The sequence below is a fragment of the Pseudophryne corroboree genome, chromosome 5, assembly GCF_028390025.1.
Source record: "Pseudophryne corroboree isolate aPseCor3 chromosome 5, aPseCor3.hap2, whole genome shotgun sequence".
Taxonomy (NCBI): Eukaryota; Metazoa; Chordata; class Amphibia; order Anura; family Myobatrachidae; genus Pseudophryne; species Pseudophryne corroboree.
Window position 1 is genome coordinate 249,616,826 of NC_086448.1, and position 22,527 is coordinate 249,639,352.

General features: G+C 43.1%; 1 long non-coding RNA gene across 1 annotated transcript in view; it reads right to left on the reverse strand.

The window, feature by feature from the left end:
- The window catches only part of LOC134927576 (uncharacterized), a 185,712-nt gene that overhangs the window by 24,709 nt on the left and 138,476 nt on the right, over nt 1-22,527 (reverse strand). The window contains exons 2-3 of the long non-coding RNA XR_010177677.1: nt 9,754-9,912; nt 8,450-8,601 (exon numbers count right to left, since the gene is read on the reverse strand). This is a non-coding gene — a long non-coding RNA (uncharacterized LOC134927576). The remainder of the gene's footprint in view (nt 1-8,449; nt 8,602-9,753; nt 9,913-22,527) is intronic.

Sequence of the window (22,527 nt, forward strand, 5' to 3'; positions counted from 1 at the left end):
CATTAAATAGATGATAGATCTCCAGTATTAGCCACCAGACTTAAAGGTCAGGCTGATTAGACAGCAGGTGCATGTTGTTTACTTGGTTCTATAAAAGGGTCTGCATGTGCCCAAGGCAGTCACTGTGTTATTGGAGCATCACAATGCTGTACTGCTGTACAGTACTTAGCCCAGGAGAGATTGATACAGTATAATACTAACTGCTTTATCTTTTATCACCTGTATCCAGTTATCTTCAAAAGAACTTTCTCTGTTTTGGAGTTAATGTGTGGACTAACCTCCTTGCTCACATCTGATACGTACCTACCTACTTGGAGCCAATATACATGAACTGATTAGGGTGGGGCCCTTTGAGGTCTTAATCCTTTTCTGCTTCAAACAATGCCCATATGGTCAGTGGGATTGGTGCACACCTCAGCAAAACACATTTTGGCATTTTTTTTATCTGTAAATACACTCAAGGATATGTAGTAATAATAGGGTGACCATAATATCACTTTAATCTGGGACACCTATGATTTACACAGGTTCTGTGGCTGGCTAAAACCAGGTGAAATTCAAGCTACAGTTTAGCCAGCCACAGAACCTGTGTAAATCATAGGTGTCCCAGATTAAAGGGATATTATGGTCACCCTAAGTAATAAATCAGTAGCCAAATGCTTCTCGTATTGAATACACAACTTCATCAATGCCAGAATCTCAGCTTTGTAACAGCCACAATAGTAAATTCTCTTGTTTCGTCTGTGCCTTGCTGCTAGCTTATACAACTCTCCTGCATTGTAATTTCTTTTTTTTCCCACTGTAATTTGCTGTGACAGTGATTGCCATCAACAGTGGCATTTGGTTTATCATCATCATCACAGCCTGGTAAAACCCTCCTGCTAGTTTGTGCTCTGCTTTCTACATTTTCTTCAGATCTGGCTGAAATATTGCAAGAAAAATAAAGGGTTCTTTCTCACATGGGTCTATCTCTACTTCTGGCTCTGAACAATCTGCCCACATAGAGTGTACTAATCATGTTGCTGCATGACATGACTAATCCCAGGTAATTCTTTTCTCCCTCTTCATTTTACATTTTGTACAAAACTACTACAGTATGTACAGTAGTTTGTATAGAATATACTATATTTTTATACCTGCTGATCCAAAACACTCTTTTAACGGTTTCCACTAAACATGTACTGCTCACAGCTGTTTTAACTATCTACTGTCACTGGATAACCTCTTGGAGTGTATGCAGCAACATCCATACCCAGATGTTACTGCTTTCTACCTTGTGAGATTATACTAAATGAAATCTACGTCCTGTACCTTTTCATTAGATGATAGTATCGGGGTTTGACATTCAAGTAAATCTTGCGTGGTAGTGAACTGGACTATCTATGATCCAAGTAGTGACAGACAGTTGCTAAAAATAAATACAATTACAGAGACAAAACTGTACTCACTAACACTTTATTGTTTTCCACAGTCCTAAATGTACATAAGTTTCCATCATCATTGTGTGCTAAAGCTGAGTACAGTGGATCACTGAATATTATTTCTGTCACACCGCAAATGTTCTAAGGAAGATTAATGTTATTTGGTGGGTGGTGCGTGGGGGCCAAGGGGTAGTGGTTAGAAGGTGCCCAGGCACAAGTCTCTCTGACAGTCCAGGAATGCCATAGAGGTGTAATCATGCCCCCAATATGGCAAATCATGCCCACCATGATACATGCTATTGCAAAACGTTGACAGAGGGCCCTCCAACAGGATGTTTTCCATGCCCTCATATATGGCCGCACACCCCTGGTATTGGATTGTCTACTGTATGTTTCAATCAGCACTATGGGATCAGGGCCGGTTCAGAGTCTTGTTGCGACCTGGGCGGCAATAGGGGGCGTGGCTTCACACAGGGGGCGTGGTCAGTTACACCCCCTCTACAGTAGTAGCGCCGCTGTAATGATGTGCGGTGTGCGATGATGTCATCGCGCACCGCACAGCAAAGGTCCTCTCCACGAAGGAAAACTAGACACAATAGAGTTAAATTATGTCTGAGTATTTTCTAGGTATGTTATCTGATGTTTTTATATATATGTTTGGGCCATTACTTTTAAATGGTTCTATGAACATAGAGGGATAGACTGTCAAACGTGTATCTGGAAATAGTTGAGTAATCTTGTGTTTTAATAATATAATATGAAATAGATATGTTTTAATGAAAAAATGTGTTGGAACACACAAATCCGCAGGTGGAATGCAAATAACGTGACCGGAAATCGGAAGTAGTTTTAATGCTTGAATGTGCAGTCTACCCTAAATGGTTAATATAAGGTGTTTTGGTAACCAATAATCAATGATGATTATGCCCCACAGGTGGGGTGAGGTCATAAGATGATTGCACTAATTAAGGGAGGTTAAAATTGCACTAATTAAGGGAGGTTACTCAGCAGGCTTGTAACCAAACACGTTTGAGGAAGCTGCCGAATACCCGGAAGTGGAGAGGCGGGGAAACGCGTCACGTGATCGGGCTGCATTCGGTGCTGGCTAGTGCATCTAACATCTAACAGCGTGGCTGTGGACACTGCTCTCCGAAATTATGGCTGCTATAAGGAAAGAGCTGGAGGAAGCCCTCCCCTGTATGTAAGTCCCTGTGGATCCTTTACACCAGCTAACTATTGGACTCCAATATGCAAAGCCCCCATATTTAGGCCATCTAAGGGAGGTAGGAGAACAGTCATCAATGATAGCAGAGGCAGTGTGCCATTATTAACATTGGTTGGATCTAATTGCAAGTGGACTATTCCACTACTAAATGGGAGAGAGTGACTAATACCAGCATTGAGAAAGAATGCATGCTCACTAATTTTAGAATCTAACTGACTTACTAACCCAGGATTTACAAAAATTTTTTCATTTTGGAATTAAACTTTTAGGTCAGTTTAGTTTCTTTTTCATTTGTTACAAGAGAAAATTTTACCTTTTACAGTTCCATATTCTCCCCTATCGGCAGATTTTAGAACTATTTTTCTTTAAATGTACTGTAGTCCTACTCCCTATTCCTTGAAAAGTATATTTAATAAATGTAGTTGCACTTCACTATACGAGTTGCCAGGGGCGGATTGGGATGCCGGATCAGTTTCCGGTTAGCCGGTCCCGACGTCCCCTCAGTGGCCTTCACTGCCCTGTGCTGGACTGGCTGCTGCGATCGGGAGACCGCGCATGTGCAGACGCTTAAGTCTGTAATGCGCTGTGCTACCTCCCGGCTCCTGGCATGAGAGCACTAGTAGTGAGTGTGAGCCCATGTGTGGGGCAGGATTTGCACCCTGCTATCAGTGCCGGCCACCTGTGTGACACCCCCCCTCCCTGGACCCTGCAGATTACCATCATGCTAGCTTCTCCCCATACAGCCTGGAGGAGGATCCTGCCCTGCTGCTGCTGCCACTGCACATGATGCTGATGCACCTTGGATGATCACTGCACAGTGAAAGCAGTGGGAGAGAGGGAGACACAGGGGCAGCTGAGGTTCAGTGGCCAGGACACTGGTGTGCCATGTCTGCCCCCTTCATACCTCCTGGTCCCCGGACCCACTCATGGGATGTGACATCCTAATGCCTCGGATCGCTGCCGGGCACCTGGGGGCACTAAGGGCTCAGCCCAGAGTCTCCCTCCTGCTGACTATGATCTTCCTCATCTTCACCTTCTTCTTCTACTGCCTCAGCGGCTCCTGCTGCGACTCTCAGCTCGCCGGCGTGGTGGGACCTTTGCGCGTTGCGCAGCCGGAGGCGCAGGTGTGCCCTGCTTCCATGGACGTGTTGATGAGTGGCGCTGGGGACTTGCTGCGCCCATAATCTGCGCATCGCAGGAAGGCAGGGCCACCAAATTGCCATCTGTGTCACCTGCAGCCACTTTCAAAAGGAACCGGCCACCATGGAGGAACCGCCCCCAGCCACAGCCATCCAACTAAAGGTAAATACACAGCTCCTCACTCAGATCCCCACACACAGCCCTACCCTCCTCACACAAAGGGGGACGCTGTCTGCTGTAATGTGTAAAAAGGGGACGCTGTGTGCCGTAATGTGTAAAAAGGGGGACGCTGTCTGCCGTAATGTGTAAAAAGGGGGACGCTGTCTGCCGTAATGTGTAAAAAGGGGGACGCTGTCTGCCGTAATGTGTAAAAAGGGGACGCTGTCTGCTGTAATGTGTAAAAAAGGGGACGCTGTCTGCCGTAATGTGTAAAGAGGGGGACGCTGTCTGCCGTAATGTGTAAAGAGGGGGACGCTGTCTGCCGTAATGTGTATAAAGGGGGATGCTGTCTGCCATAATGTGTAAAAAGGGGATGCTGACTGCTGTAATGTGTAAAAAAGGGGACGCTGTCTGCCGTAATGTGTAGAGAGGGGGACGCTGTCTGCCATAATGTGTAGAGAGGGGGACGCTGTCTGCCGTAATGTGTAAAAAGGGGGACGCTGTCTGCTGTAATGTGTAAAAAGGGGGATGCTGTCTGCCATAATGTGTAAAAAGGGGACGCTGTCTGCCGTAATGTGTAAAAAGGGGGATGCTGTCTGCCGTAATGTGTCAAAAGGGGGACGCTGCCTGCAGTAATGTGTAAAAAAGGGGAATGCTGTCTGCCATAATGTGTAAAAAAGGGGACGCTGGCTGCCGTAATGTGTAAAAAGGGGGACTGGCTGCCGTAATGTGTAAAAAGGGGAAGCTGTCTGCCGTAATGTGTAGAAGGGGCTCTACCTGGTGTAGTGGCGCTACTGCGCAGTGTAATTTGAATAATGGAGACTACTGTGCACCTTAGTATGAATTGGTATTATTTTGTGGCCACACCCCTTCCCCACGATGCCACGCCCCTAAAAAATTTGCACGCGCCTACACACGCACTGCCCGTGTTTTTCGTGAGGGGGCGCCAATGCCGTTTATTGTACACAACGCTAAAATGCCTAGTTACAGCACTGCCCCCTTGCACATACAGTAGTGGGCCGTGTTAGCTGCAGAGGGGGTTAGATGAATAGTATTTTTTTTTTAAGGGGGTAGCCATGCCTCTCCATATTTTGCCACACCCCATCAATACGTCAATCCATATCCGCTCTCCGCTGCCCTGACCCCGCCCCCTAATTAGGGCTGCTTCCAGAAGTTTCCCGGGCTGGTTTTGTATCCCAGTCCGCCCCTGCGAGTTGCCCATCCATCTCTTTTTTCATCCTTTAATTACTATGTCCACCATGCAATGGCGGTTCTAGGGACAGGCAAGAATGGCAATCTCCGAGGGCGCTGCAGCCTGAGGCCGCGGACACAGTCACCATGCCGGTACCATCAGTCTGCCGGTGCCTGCCGGCTATTGCCCGCCACCAGCACCATGCGTATAATGTGTGAGGGAGCAGAAGGTCTTTCCCGAACCACCCAAGGACCACAGGCATACGGCAGCAGCATGGCGCTCCCAACACAGAGAGCTCCTGATAACCAGCAGAGACCACCACACCACCACCACCCAACAGGCTGTGCCCACCCCTCACAACCACATCTGGAGTCTGGCAGCAGCCCACCCCCACCAGCCTGAGAGACCCCGGACTTGCCTCAGCAAGAACGCTCCCATCATCTGGCCAGCAGCAGCACCTAAAGAGTGAACGAGTGGCCGCAGCAGGGGTCATGGATGTAGTGTAGGGTATAGAGGGGTCAGTGATGTGATGTAGGGTATAGAGGGGTCAGTGATGTAGTGTAGGGTATAGAGAGGCCAAGGATGTAGAGTAGGGTATTGAGGGGTAATTAATCTAGAGTAGGATATAGAGGAGTCAGTGATGTAGTGTAGGGTATAGAAGGTCAGTACAAATACAAATACCAGCCAACCAGCTCCTAACTGTCATTTTTCAAACCCAGCCTGTGACATGGTGGTTAGGAGCTGATTGGCTGGTACTTTATCTCCATGCACTATATCTCCATCTAAGGCTTAGTAAATAGACCCCTTAGTTTCTTATCAAATAATAGGGGAGAATAAGAATCAAGCAGTGACACCAGTAGATTATCACAGATAACAAAAGCGGAATTAAATGAAAATAGATAGATGTAGTGCCTTTTATGCACTTATCCAAATGAACTGTTCATGTCTGCCATCTGCCAGTAGCTATGGATGTTTACTAAAGTGTCTGAGCTTCCTACAAGTGGGGGATTTTGCTTCCCAAATTACCTCCAAAATTGTATCTGTCTCACTCTCTCCTCCCATTCTTCTCCACTTACCCTGCCCCACTAACCCCATCTGGTTTACTTGCCTTATCTTCCTTTTTAAGTCTGTCTCCTTCTATTCCATCTCACCTTCTCCAGTCCCTCTGTTCTGACACATTACTCCTCCTCTCTCACTTTTTTAATCAATCCCTCTTCTTTGGTACCTGCCCCACATTCTTAAAACATTTCCTAACTTCTCCCATTATCAAGAAGTTTTCTCTTGACCCTGTTGGTCTGTATAATTACTGCTCCTTCTCTGCCCTCTGTTTTAAAAGTTCTTAAATGTATTCTTTATAACCACCTCATCTTCATCTCCTATCATTCTTTCCCGGACACACTCCTATCTGATTTCTATTATTTCCACTCCATGCACTAACTAAGGTCAACAATTTCCCCACTACTAAATCCACGGGCCTCTACTCTGTTCTAACCCCCTGCATCTTAAAACTGCCTTCAACATTTTTGACCACCATCCCTACAGATACTCTACTATTTCAGTCTCTGTGACTCTGTGTTGTCTCTAGTGGTTCATCTCTATATCCAATTTCTAATACTCTGTCTTTTCATGTAAATTCACCTTCTACCCTTTACATCTGTTTTATTGGAGTATTCATCAGTTCTTTGGCCTCAATACCACCATTATGCTAATGATGCCAAACCTTATATTTGTCTTGTTCACCTCTCACACTCTTTTGTATCTTCAACTGTTTGTCAGCCTTCGCCTCTCCTGTCCCAATGCAGTCTGAAACTTAAGATCTCTAAAACTTATCTCATTGTGTTTTCCCCAACCAAGATCCTTTCTCCTCCCCCACATCCCACAGTTGACAACACCCTCTCTCTCATATCTCCCAAACCTGCTCTCTTGTTGTCATTGATACCCCTCTATCTGTCACCCCCCACATTTAGTCCATCATAGTACATTTCCAAAAACCTACCCTTTCCCAACCTAGAATCCACTAAAAGTATCAATCTTGCCCTTATCATCTCTTGCTTTTATTAATGTAAACTACTGTTTTCTGGTCTTGTTAACGCTCATTTTGCACTCATCAACCCATCTTCAACACTGCTGTGTGTTTCATATTCTTTTCATACTCCACTGACTCTCTATGCAGTGCAGAATCAAATATTGAATTCCTCTCAGTCACCTTCAAAATCCTCAACCACTCAAAATATCCAACCTCGGCCCTCATTCCGAGTTGATCGGTCGCAAGGCGAATTTAGCAGAGTTACACACGCTAAGCCGCCGCCTACTGGGAGTGAATCTTAGCTTCTTAAAATTGCGACCGATGTATTCGCAATATTGCGATTACTAACTACTTAGCAGTTTCAGAGTAGCTTCAGACTTACTCTGCCTGTGCGATCAGTTCAGTGCTTGTCGTTCCTGTTTGACGTCACAAACACACCCAGCGTTCGCCCAGGCACTCCCACCGTTTCTCCGGCCACTCCTGCGTTTTTTCCGGAAACGGTAGCGTTTTCAGCCACACGCCCCTGAAACGCCGTGTTTCCGCCCAGTAACACCCATTTCCTGTCAATCACATTACGATCGCCGGAGCGATGAAAAAGCCGTGAGTAAAATTACTTTCTACATAGCAAAGTTACTTGGCGCAGTCGCAGTGCGAACATTGCGCATGCGTACTAAGCGGATTTTCATTGCGATGCGATGAAAAATACCGAGCGAACAACTCGGAATGAGGGCCCTCATTTCTACACACACTTCTTCTCACTGACTCGGCTTTGCCAGTGACCACCTTCTCCCTGATCATCCGCTCCCTCTACCAGCTTCAGCGCTGCTATCATCTGCTGGACTGCCGTGCCATACTCCTTTTCTTAGCCTATGTGTCTTTAAATGTAAGCCTTCTTCCCATTTATTTTTGCTATGTAAAATTGTAATTATGTATTCTTTTGTTATTTATGTTCATTTGTGTACATGACTGTGCCTGTTAATGGAACAGTGCTATGGAACTCTTTGTCACATATAAATAGAAGATAATAATAATAATAATAATAATAATAATAATAAAAAGATGATAATAATAATAATAATAATAATAATAAAGATGATGATAATAATAATAATAATAATAATAATAATAAAAAGATGATGATAATAATAATAATAATAAAGATGATGATAATAATAATAATAATAATAATAATAATAATAAAAAACAACCCTGTTAATAGTGCAAGAAAACTTGCTGGACTTATAGCTATTTGAGCAGAATGTTCTGTGAACAGAGAGAAAGCTTACCACATCTGAGGCTCATTTGTCTGTCTCATGAGCTGTAACATTACTGTGCCAGTAGATGAACTGACCATCTTGAAGGCGATTTCAGCATCCTGGAGGATGCAAATAACATGGAGTTGTTCCAAATTACTGATGACATGTTCTCAGTGCGAAAGCTGTGGCAAGAGTTAGATCATTTTTATTCTGCAGTCACTGGATATTTAGAATATGACAACTATTTGAAATAATAATTACCATGTATATGCTTTGAATTCTTTTCATGCACAAATTCAAATAATTATTTATTGCAGTTATATACTTAGAATTAAAACTGTTTTAGTAATTGTGTTTGTGGTTAAATCAATATCAATATTTTTAATCGATATCAATAGGTTTCAATGTCAGCCACAAATATTCCAGATGCTTTGCTCAGGTGCTGATTGGCAGCACAGACAATCATGTGCCAATAGTTTGGACAGTATTTTGTCACTTCAGCTGGAGAATGATAGTAGCCAAATGATTAATTACTACACCTCCTAACCTATCATAGCTGTATTCTCCTGTGATCAGTGACAAAATGAATAAATTACATTTAATGCAAGAACTTAATAAACACCTTTAACTTCACATCCATTTGCCTGTCATTAATAAATTACCACACTCAAAGCCTAACATAATGTACTGTAATAATATAAGCATTTGCTTCTGGTGTGGTGGTGTTTGTCTCATAGGGATATTAAACATTGTAAATCTGAGAAGCCCCAGAACCACCAAGCTACAATACAATACACTAGACCAACTTTTGTCCAACCACCAAACTAGTTGATTGGTTGGATGGAACAAAATCCGGTAATGTATGAGAGCAAATGACAATCAGCTATTTGCTCCCAAACACTGAAAAACAGATAGAAACTGTAATTCAGACAATTTGTTTAAATCTGTTTGATTTCTATTTTTCTTTTCACACTGAATCAGTAAAATATGCTGGAGTTATTGCCTTAATGCCAAAAGTTGGAAACATGTACCTGTTTATTTAATAGAGATGAGTGGGTTCGGTTCTCAGAGAACCGAACCCCCCCGAACATCCCGTTGCGAGCCCAGATCCGAGTCCGGCTCGGGACTTCCCACCAGACTCGAAAACCAGAATGAGGCAAAACATCATCATCCCGCTGTAGGATTCTCCCGGGTTTTGGATTCCGTATAAACCACCATTTTCACTCCGAACTTGGAGAGGGAGGGAGACAGACCTCTGTCTCTCTGTGGGTGGTGGCATCGGGTGGGATCAGTGTGGGCTCTGTAGGTATGCTGCTCCAATCACTATGGTGTACCTGTGCTGTTAGGGGTGTTGTCCTGGTTGTCCTAGCTGTCCTGGCTGCCACTGGTGTTCAACTTTCATGTGCTGTTAGGGGTGCTGCAGTTGTACATGGGTGTTGCTGTCCTGGCTGTCACTGTGTTGTACAGGGGCAGGGACACTGTCCTCCTGTATGCTGTAAAAATATAGGGGTGCTGCTGTTAAAATAACATTACACTGGCCATGTATGCAGTAAAAATTCAGGGATGCAGTTGTTAAAATAAAAGCACACTGGTCCTGTATGCTGTAAAAATATAGGGGTGCTGGTGTTAAAATAGTATTACACTGGCCCTGTATGCTGTAAAAATTCAGGGGTACTGTAAAATAAATGTACACTGGCCCTTTCTAGAATGCTGCAAAAATTCTACGGTGCAGTAAAATAAATGTACACTGGCCCTGTCTTGCATGCTGTAATAATTCTAGGGTGCAGCGAAAATCAATGTACACTGGCCCTGTCTTGTATGCTGTAAAAATCCAGGGGTGCAGTTGTTAAAATAATAGCACACTGGTCCTGTATGCTGTAAAATACAGGGGTGCAGTGAAAATAAATGTACACTGGCCTTATCCTGTATGCTGTAAAATTAAAGGGTTGTTGTGAAAATACAGGGGTGCTGGCACTGTCCGTGGTTGCGATGTCTAGGCCTGACCTTCACAACACTGTATGGGTAGAGGAGGCTCCTACCACCACTTGCACACCCTCTGCAAGTGCTGGGAGGAGCACCGCCAGTCCAGTTGCTGATATTAAGATTGAGGATGTCCCTGTAGAAGTACACCAGGATGAGGAGGATATGGGTGTAGCTGGCGCTGTGGAGGAAGTTGACGATGAGGATTCCGATGGTGATGTGGTTTGTTTTAATAAGGCACCAGTGGAGATAGTTGTTGACCATGAGATGAAAAAGTCCATTGTCATGCCTGGGCAAAATATCAAAAAATCCACCTCTTCGGTGTGGATTTTTTTCTCCTCAAATCCAGACAACAGGTGTCAATCCATGTGTTGCCTTTGTCAATCCATAATAAGTAGGGGTAAGGATGTTAACCACCAAGGACCATCCTCCCTTATATGTCACCTGCAGCGCATTCATCATAAGTCATTGTCAAGTTCAGAAACTTTGGGTAGTAGCGTAAGCAGTCCACTGACACCTAAATTATGTGGTTTGTTTGAATACTATTTCTCTGTGAGGATGAGGATGTAAACACTGAAAAGGGGGGCGGGGTATCTGAGGATGAGGACGACATCTTGCCACTGTAGAGCCAGTTTGTGCAAGAAGAGATTAATTGCTTTTTTTTGGTGGGGGCCCAAACAAACCAGTCATTTATGTCACAGTCGTGTGACAGACCCTGTCGCTGAAATGATTGGTTTGTTAAAGTGTGCATGTCCTGTTTATACAACATAAGAGTGGATGGGAGGGCCCAAGGACAATTCTATTTTGCATGTCTTTTCTTTGCCACATCATTCCAGGGGTGCTGCCCTATATAAGGGGCTGCCCCTCTGTACTATCAGCCCAGAGGTGCTGCCCCACTGCTGATTAAGTCTAGGGGGGCTGTTGCCTGTCTGCTGTGCTGTATAATTCTCATGGGGTGCTACCAATGCTGTATAAATCCAGGGGTGCTGCTGTATAATTCCAGGGGTGCTGCTGTACTTGATCCTAGGTTTAAATGAAAGCCTAGAGCAGATATGAAACAAGCTTCAACATCACAAACAGATTTGTGAAAACATAGCCACAAAGGTGGAAATGGAAACTGCCAAAGTGTTTTTAAATTTAGTGGGGAAAGACCACATTTGTGGCCAAAGTCAGTGTGACTCAGAAGAGACTGAAGCATAATCCAGAGCGACTGTCGGAGAGCTAAAAGTTATATTTTCTGCCGGAGCATAAGAGAGAGGTTCTTCTCAATTATTTCATGTTAGGAACTCACTCAAGTGAATGGCTCCAATTAGTCAACCTTAATTTTGATTTATTATTGATGTTCCACATTTTGGGATTATTTATTTAGAAGATGCGCATTTGTTGTACAGAGATCTTCTTTTCTTAAGGGCTGCGTAGGGTTATTGCAAGACCTCGCAGTGTTAGAAGAACAGAGTTTCAGTAATCTTGCATTGCATCAGCTTTCCATTGCACTGCAGCACTAGATGGGCCAGGAGCTCCTGTGAGGCACAAACAGTTACTGAATAAAGCCCAGTATGGAGTCTCATGGTGGCTTACAGCCAGGAAGATGTCTGGTTGCCAGGCTGAGACATGCCGTGGGCACAGAGGTTAGCATTGCTTCCTCCCACAGTCCTGCTTAAAATATGAAATGAGTTTCGACTGTAGAGTGGTAAGCTCCACTAGGGCAGGGGCTCAACAACAAAAGAATTCACTGCACAGTCATGCTTAGTACTTTACCGTACCCACCCGAATTCAACTTGCCGCATCCGGGGCTGCTATGGGGACTCAGGAGGGGCTGATAAAACATCTAAGGGGCTGCTTTATTTAAAAATAAAATAGTAATAAAATAAACAAGACACACAGGTATGTTAACATGCGTGTAACTGGGACACACAGGTATGCTCACATGTGTGTAACTGGGAGCTATGCAAAACAAAAATAAGGCATCTGCCACAAAATATGTAAACAAAAATGCAATAAAAAAATGGAAACAATGAGACCCACGAGATTTTCACTAAATAAGTCTCCAGACTCCTTGGAGGGTAAAATATCCAATCTTGATTCTGAGTTATACACCAGTTTGTTTGCATCCCAGCATTAAATCTGAGATTATCTTAATCCCTGAACATAGAGAAGGGGGTACAATTTTGGTGGCTTTGGCCCCTAGTTTTTCAGTTTGTCTGGTAATGTGGTAATTAATAATTATATTTTTGCTTGGTTGAAGTCCTTTCTGTTCCACATCAATATAGGAGTGGAGGTGAAAGCCTGTGTGTTGTTCCTGATTGCGTGTGCCTCTTTAATTTTTTATCACCTTTTTGACACTCTCCTCTTCCTCTTGCCTCTTCTTATAATGTGAAAAGTTCTCAAAGAAGATGGGCCAGGTGTTTGTGCCGCCCACTTGTGTTGCTTAGCTTAGTCATCCAGTGACCTCGGTGCAACTCTCTTTTTTTATTTGCATGATGTGCTCTTTGTGGCCTAGTTTTTAAAATTGCCATCCTGTCTGCCACTGCAGTGCCACTCCTAGATGGGCCAGGTGTTGTGCCGTCCACTTGTGTTGCTTAGCTTAATCTTCCAACGACCTCGGTACAACCTTTTGACCTAAAAACAAAGGCCCTCATTCCGAGTTGATCGCTCGCTAGCTACTTTTAGCAGGCGTGCAAACACATAGAGCCACACACGGGGGAGTGTATTTTTGCTTTGCAGGAGTGCGAACGCCTGTGCAGCCGAACGGCAGCAAACACATTTTATGCAGAACAAGACCAGCCCTGTAGTTACTTATTCTGTGCAATGATTACTGCGACAAAGGTCCCGGTATTGACGTCAGATACCCACCCAGCAAACGCCCGGACCGAAAAGGGTCAGTTGACACCCAGAAACTCCCACTTCCTGTCAATCTCCTTGTGTCCGCCAGTGCGACTGGAAGCATTGCTAGAACCTGTGCAAAACCACAAAGCTTTTTGTACTTGTACGATGCGCATTGCGGTGCATACGCATACGCAGATTAGCCCCGTTCTGCCATAATCGCTGTGCTGTGAAATTCCGTAGCGAGAGATCAACTCGGAATGACCCCCAATATTGTAAGGTGTGAGGTGTTCAGAATAGACTGAAAATTAGTGGAAATGAATGTTATTGAGGTTAATAATACCATGGAATCAAAATTAACCCTTAAATTCTGTGATTTTAGCTGTTTTTATGTTTTTTTCAAAAATTATTCAGAGCCAAAACATAAAACCAAAACCTGAAAGGGTGGTTTTGGCAAAACCAATCCAGATCCAAAACACGAGTTGGTATCCAGATCCAAAACCAAAACACGAAAAGTGTCCGCCGCACATCTCTAGTATTTAATGGTGCCAATGTAGCATGAAGATTGACATCACAGTACTTTCACCATGTTTATTCATTTTTTTATCTATCTCAGGATAAATTTGTACTTAGTGAAGGTACGCTGTATCTCTTTGCCTATTTTTTGGTTATATCTGAATTGTAAATTTTATATTGGCATTTTTATGTTGTCTTGTATTGACATTTTTCGACTTCAATAAAAACATTTTGGATAAATCTTGCCTAAATGATGATTTTTGTCAGTTTTCTGGAGCTTGGGAGCTGGAGTTTTCTGATGTTTGTACCCATCCATTACCAGAATTTCTTTCCAACCAACCAACCAACCAACCAACCAACCAACCAACCATGGATGAAAGTTGGTCTAGGCATGTGGTTCCCTAACTTCTAAAGGAGCACTAGCAGTTCACGTTTTCCAGGTCAACCAGCAGGTGCACTGTGTATCACCAACTGTCATATTTTTAAAATCCACAGGTGACCTGGAAACCATGAACTATTAGTGCTCCTTGAGGACCAAGTTTGCTAACCACTAGTCTACTGTATGACCAACTTTGTTCTAACAAACACTAGAGGATGGTCACAAGAAGCTCTCTACCAACTACAACTGATCATGGCCTGACCTAATCCTAAGAAAAAAGAAGTTTAGTCATTGTGGCATTTCCTATTGGAATTTTTACCAATATCTTCAAACTAAACATTTTTTTACACCCTTGGTAGCATCCAAAACCCAATATTCCCTCCTAGTGTCATCCAAAATCAATTGCCCCAGGGTTAATTTTGTTATTATACAGCTCTTTTTCCTTGATCATAACCAACCTGATATGGACCCCTACTAGTTGGCCTGGGAGACAGACATAGGAAAGACACTGAACCTAGGGTTTTTGTATCAAATGGGAGAGCTCTCTGTAATATCTTACATCTCTGCCTGTATCAAGGAAAACATAAATGGCTTTATACAGTAGGTTGTTCCAGACTTTGAGGAAAATATATCCAGCCTTCTAAACGGTGAAAAAGTGATTGCCTCTTTAAATAAACATCCAAGTTTGGCTGGCATCCTGCACGGCCACCAGACTTGGGTGGCATTACATCCCGCCGATTGAGGCTGATAGACACACCCATACACAACTGCTTATACCTCCTCTGCTTTTCACAGTAAGCGCTTGATCATTTTCAGCCCTAGGACCATGTGGACCTAAATCCAGCCCTGAGTGCACCTTCAATTGAAAGCTCCCGACAGGACATGGAGACGACCCTACAAATGTCTCTACTCCACCTATTACTTGGCCAATCAGTTAATTATTATCTAGGATTGAAGTGTACTTGATTGCTCCTACAGTAAATGATTTACAAAGTATCGGCGATGAGGAAAACAAAGTAAAGAATCCTCCATAACCAAAGGAAATATAACACCTCACTTTGTAGCACAGGCAAACAAAACTGTAAAAGTACCTTTAACATTAAGTATCAAAGGTTTATTAGAGGTGATCAGCACAGGGACGGAGACTAGGGAAAGACACTTCACATAAAATCCACCTGGACAACGATTTACATGAGAGCCTATGTCAGAAATCATCTAACCATTCTTAACCAAGCGGAAGAAACAGCACCAAGTGAATTATATATGTGCACCACCTGTAAGGAATTTATTAAACTTACTGCAAGCAATAGTTGGCATGCATAATAATCCTCAGGAAAGAGAAGAATTTAAGATAGAGTGTCATCCTTATGCAGTGTTACATTGTCTTTATTCAATTGCTTTATTGAGTTTAAAGTTGTTACTGTGCAAAGTGGTATTTAAAAGGGTAATGTAAAGAAAATGTTTATTGCGATTCACTGACTATACTTGAAATGTTGACATAGCCATCTTTATTAAAAAAGTGTTTACATTATTAAGCACGGTTTGTAATATTAACCCTTTTTGCAGGCATTGTAAGTAGCAGAAAAAACGACTACTTTTTGCAAGTTCCCAGTATTAGTGTGTATTACTGCTATTCGACTGGAGTGTAATTATGTGTTAGCTTTCAATTAACTGTATTCTTCTGAGAACATTTGGTGAGTTATTCAAGTTCAAATGTCTTGCCGTTCATTTTCTGCTATTGGGCTCTTCCCCTTACCACTCCAACTTACTTCACAGAAACAGAGTAGGACAGAAAGTCATCTGAGCCAGGTAAGAGGGTAAGGGATTCTGTTATACATCTCTATTCTTACCTGGGTGTACCAAATGTATATGGTAAATGTATCTTGATACTTACTTAGTGCAGGTAACATGTACCTGAAATAAACACAGGGCCTGATTCAAATGTTGCTGAAGGAGCTATTTCTGCTGTTTATATGGAAACAGCAGCGATAGCACTAATATGATGTGATGCAGGACACCTCTTGCACACATTAGTGGTCTCAACTGCATCCTAGTGTTACGCAGTCAACTCTGTTACGAGGGCTACCAGGTGGTACCAGGTGACGCTCACATGGTTACACTTGCCCAGCAGTCCTTCAGCCTCCTGCAATGCTAGGCTTCAACTTTAGCAGCCGCCTTTCCAGGGTAAATTAGGTCCACCCTGTACTCAGATGCCCCCACGACTTGTTGATGGACAAGGCGGCTATCGAAGGCTAGGCAAGAGTAAGGTATAGTGTGGAGAGATGCTCACAGGGTGCAACCTGGATAAACAGCCCAATATTCAAACTGGTATAAGTAACAGAATGTATGAGAATGCAACAATGCACAGGATGGTGTTAAAATTAGACACTAACTGAATGTGAATGCAACAATGCACAGGATGGAATAAGCAACTGATTATAACTGTATGTGAATGCAACAATACACGGGATGGTAAACAATAAGAGAGCAAAAGATAAGAATCTGTGTGGATGATCCAGACAAAACCTTATTTCAAGGTGGACTGGATCTGATCAGGAACATGACCAACAGTAGGTAACCGACTTCAGGAATATACTGAGCTGACAGGTTCTCACATGTAGCAGAAACTATAACCAGAGATTTGGGAGTGAACTGGAAGTAAATATAAATGAGCTTGACAAAATCAGAAGCTAATTACATAATTCAGTGCAGCTGCAGCTGTAATTCAGTTCAACCTGCACCCAAGCTCTCTCTTCAGGACCGTAGCCTTTCCAATGAACCAAATAATGTACTTGACCCCGCACAAATTTGGATTCCAGGATTTTCTCCACAACAAACTCTTGATGTCCTCGAATCATGACTGGAGAAGGTCACATGAAACCCCCTACTTTACATTTTCTTGAAACAAATGTTAGAACAATGGAGGTATTATTATTTCTCAAAGGTCTGGGTAATTGAAGATGGAAAGCAACAGGATTGACTTTCTGGATGATCTGAAATGGCCCAATGTAATGGGGACCCAATTTCTGAGATGTCTGGCGGAGCTTGATGTTCCGAGCAGATAACCACACCATGTCTCCTCCTTTGAAAGAGCAAGGTTTCCGAAATCTATCAGCAAATCTCTTAGACCGGACTGCAGCATCCTCCAGGGCTTGATGCACTCCCCTCCAAATCTTCCAGAGATGAGACACAGGAGGAAAAGATTAAATAGATTGTTGTAATGGAGTGAAAGTATTCAATTTAGGATGAAAACAAGATACACAAAAGAATGGAGACATGGAAGTTGAAGAATACCCAGAATTGTTATATGCAAATTGTGCAAAGGGTAGGTGGTCAACCCAATCATCCTGACATTTAGAGATGTAACACCATAGATACTGCTCCAAAGACTGATTTACCCACTCTGTCTGCCCATTGGATTGTGGATGATAACCTGACGAAAGACTGATATTGATCCCCAATTCAGCACAAAAAGACCTCCAGAAACGGGACACAAATTGAGAGCATCTATCCGAGACAATGTCTTGAGGTAATCCATGAATACGGAAGATGTGTTGAATGAACAAAGAAGCAAGATCCTTAGCACTAGGCAGTTTAGACAGGAGAATGAAATGAGCCATTTTACTGAAACGGTCAACTACAACCCAGATGACCAAACATTCAGAAGATTTTGGTAGATCCACAGTAAAATCCATAGATAAATGGGTCCATGGCGTGGAGGGTACAGACAAAGGAAGCAATTGTCCAGAAGGAAGAACTCGAGGAGACTTGTTTTTGGCACAGACATGACACACACTAACAAACTCCTGAACGTCTGTTTTGATAGTTTACCACCATACTGACCGAGAGAGGAGATCTAAAGTTTTAGTAACTCTTGGATGCCCTGAGGTCTTGTTGAAATGGAACTCAGACTGGACACGTGCAGCAAGATTCATGGTGATATCTAACAAAAACAGAAAAGCTTTTGTGAACCCCTAGTAAATGGCGCACTGAAAAGCAGCCCACAGACTGGTTCACCACAGAAAGAACCTCACCAGAAAAGTTCAAAAAAATAGGTTCCTGGAAACTTAGAGACTTCATGGCTAGACAAAAAACTTCAGGATAAAGCGTCAGTTTTAATATTTTTGGAGCCCGACCTAAAGGTAATTACAAAATTGAACCTAGCAAAGAACAACGCCCATCTGGCTTGCCGAGAGTTCAATCTTTTTGCTGATTCAATATAGACTAAATTGTTGTGGTCAGTGAATACCGTAACAGTATGCCTTGCCCATTCCAGCCAGTGTCTCCATTCCTCCAAAGCCCATTTCACTGCTAGGAGCTCTTGATTTACAATGTCATAGTTGACTTCAGCAGGGGAAAATTTCCGAGAGAAAAAGGCACAGGGGTGGAGTTTATAACTGACTGGATCTTCTTGCGAAAGAATAGCTCCAACACCCACTTCGGAGGCATCTACTTCCACAATGAAGGTCAGATTGGGATTGGAAGACGGAGAACAGGAGCATAGACAAATGCTTTTTAAAGGTCCTCAAATGCCTTAACCACCTGTGGTGACCAATAAGCAGGATCCGCACCTTTTTTGGTTAAACTCACAATAGGAGCTACTAAAGAAGAGAATGAATTGATAAATCTTCTGTAATAATTAGCAAAACCGAGGAAACGTTGCGTAGCTTTCAGATTAGAGGGACGAACCTATTCAACAATTGCCTGGAGTTTCTTTGGGTTCATAGAGAAATCCTTGGATGTGATGATGTATCTTAGGAAGATCACCTTAACCACCTCAAATTCACATTTCTCCCGCTTTGCGTAAAGATGTTTTTCCCTGAACTTGGTGAGGACTGCTTTAACATGAGCTCTGTGTTCTTTGATTGAGGCAGAGTAGATCAGTATATCATCTAAACAGCCAACCATGAATCTTCCTAGGAATTCCCGAAGAACATCATTTATGAGGTCCTGAAAGATGGCAGGAGCGTTGGAGAGTCCAAATGGCATTACTAAATACTTGCAGTGTCCTGAGAGGGTATAAAATGTGGTTTTCCACTCGTCCCCATGTTGGATCCAAATGAGATTATATGCTCCTCGCAAATCAATCTTGGAGAAGACTGTAGCATTCTGAGCTGATCGAATAAGATGGAGATCAGAGGCAATGGGTATGAATTTTTTATTGTTATTTTATTCAGTCTCCTGTAGTCTATGCATGGCCGTAATGAGCTGTCCTTTTTGCCAACAAAGTGAAATCTGGCTCCCACTGGTGTCTTAGAAGGCTTAATAAAGACTTTATCTAAACTTCTCTGGATGTACTCCTCCATAGCTTTAGTCTCAGGGAAAGACAAAGCATAAAGCCGGCGTTTAGGGAGTCTAGCTCCAGGTATGAGATTGATAGCACAATCATGAGGATGGTGAGGAGGCAAAGATTCAGCGTTCTGCTTGGAAAATACATTAGCAAAACACATACTGTATATTGGGTTGGCAACCCTTCAGGGACTGTAAGTGCCGAGCGGATCGGCACAGTCAAACATTTGGCAGCACATTCCGTGCCCCATGAAACAAGATCTCCTGTACTCCAGTTGAACACTGGGTTATGAGTTTTTAGCCAGGGCAGGCCCAGAACAATTGGAGTGAGTGGACAATGTACAAGGCAAAAAGAGAATTCTTCAGAATGAAAAATACAGATAAAAAAACTGGAGGACTGGTTTCTGAGTGCTCACCCAACCATTAAGAAGGGGTTTGCCATCTAAACCACAGATGGAAACAGGTGGGTTAAGACTCTTCATAGGAATTCCTCTGGCCCAAACAAATTCCAAGTCCATAAAATTTCCGGCAGCACCGGAATCTATAAAAACTGTTACTTCAATCTGACCTGACGGAATAACAATCCTTTTAGGAAGCAACAAAGAATTATTCGGGGAGATGGAACAGAAACCTGAGAAAACTCCCCCTGAATTTCTCAGGTCTATTTGTTTTCCGCCTTTTGCGGACAAGCGTTCGCCACATGCCCCTTGGCCCTGCAATAAAGACATAATCCCAAATTGCGACGCTTAGCCTTCTTTTGGGGTGGTAAGTGGAAAGCCCCAATCTGCATGGGTTCCTCAGTATCCCCACAACTTTAGGCATCATCCAACGAGATGATGGTGGAGGAACCTCTTTTTCCAACCTCCGTTCCCGGTTCCGCATATCCACTTTGATGGCTAATTCCATAAGAGCATCCAAAGCAACTGGAGAAGGATATTGCACGAGAAAATCTTTTATTTGCTCAGTTAGTCCCAAACTGAACTGAACCTTGGCTGAGTTTCTCCCTTGCTTTAGTGAATGAAGATGTGCTTTTGCAATGCCACCTGATCCGGGTCATCATACAGTACTCCCAGGGCTTTAAAAAAAGCATCCACGGAACATAGACTAGGGTGATCTGTTGGGAGGCCAAAGGCCCAGGATTGCGGATCACCTTGCAAAAGGGAAATGATGATTCCCACTCGCTGAGTCTCAAAACCTGTAGAGTAAGGCCTGAGCTTAAATTAAAGCTTACAACTTTCCCGGAAGTTAATAAACTGTTTGCAGTCCCCAGAAAACCTATCAGGGAGGTCGAGTTTTGGCTCCCTCGGAGCAGGTGACGGGACAGCCTGAGACCTATGACTCTCCTCCTAGGTTTCCACTCGAAGGGTAAGTTCCCGTAGCTGCTGGCTCAAACCCTGGATCTGGCCTGCCAGAATCTGAGCTGGATTTTGATTCAGATCCATAAGGAAATGTACGACCCACGAGGCTATGATTTGTTATGGCTGGTTATACTGTTACGCTGGCAACTCTGTTACGAGGGCTACAACAATATCACCAATAATGAATCTCTCGGCGCTGAATGAACCCAAATAGCCACCAATTCTTAATGAGAATGTCCCAACTAATCTTTTTTGTATTCAGATTTATCCTCAAAAAGAAGAGAGAGACACCTCATAGGGCAGAGGGTATATATTCAAAAATTTTCAGGACATCAATAGTTAAATGCAATCCTACCATCAATGTAGGTCTACAATGCAAGTAGACAAATGCACAGGTGTTTTTAGAGGGTTTCACCCCACCATGGATTTACAGCCAAGTATCCTCAAAAGAAATGGAAAAGTTCCACCATAGCGTAATCCTATAATTTAATACACAAATACAATAAAATAAAATTAATATGTACAGAGGCAGTAGTACCGGACTCTCACCCGGTGGAATGGTCCACTTAAAAAAAGCAGACAAATGAGCGTGAGTATGGTAAAGCCAGGCATCCCTGCAAGCTCCAACACCGGTGGAAGTCCAATATCCTTTCCCCAACCTCCTCGCTGCCCGGGTCACAGTGGCTGCATGTGACATCACGCAGCCGCCGCAGCTTGTCCCCCCCAGAGGTCCGGCCACGCCTGTGTTGGCCAGACCGCGCCCCCTAAATGGCGGCTTAATGCCGCCGTCCAGCCCCCTCCCGCCCACCAACCGCCTCTGCCTGTCAAGCAGGCAGAGGCAATCACTAGGGTACAACGGCCTTCGGCCGCCCAGCATGCGCCGTCGCACTGCAGCGCTGGCGCATGCGTAGATCCGACAAGATTGCTGCATTGCAATAAATTGCAGCGAGCGATCGGGTCAGAATGACCCCCGATATACAGTATGAAGTAACTGCATGCACATAAAGAGTATACCCTGGGGCAAATCAGGGTTTTGGAAGAATAACATTACAAAGGCTGCTACAAATTACATATATGTCAAATATTTTTATTAATTTTAATTTTTTACAATGTATTTGGGAAGACCTCCCCAGAACAATGCCATGTAATAAAAATGTAAAAAATTAGAACCTCCAAACGGTTCTGAAGAAATGCTTTTAGTATACATATTCAAACTGATAACAAGGAATATAGATTAATTCCAAGACCATCTTTACAAAAAAGTAGGTTTTATCATTCTGGCAGCAATTATTTAACAAAATACGCTATCCAATTAAGAAAAACTGTAATCTGGACGTTTCTATGAAATCTATTGGCTTATGAAGCTAATATATCAAAGGTCCAATTATGAATAAAATATTCATGAAACATCATATCAAGTAATGAAATTCTTACTTCTAAACTGCGTATGTAGATCAGAGACTGTGGTCTATAATAATCACTGCAAAACCATGAGAAACGTCCATTGCTAAAATGTAATGTCTCGTACTGTAGTTCTGTTATGTAGAGGACACTGCAGGAAAACAGGTTTTAGTAAATATAGTATACAGCAACCCAACCAGATAAATACACATAGAGGCACATTACAAAGTTTTGCAGATCTGCTGTACACAATTCAAACTTTTTTTCAAGTGTTTTAATTACTGTATTCATTTCTTATACTGTATTTTATCTGAGAAGACCTGCCAAGAACAGAGGACCCGATTCAAACATGTACAGTCATG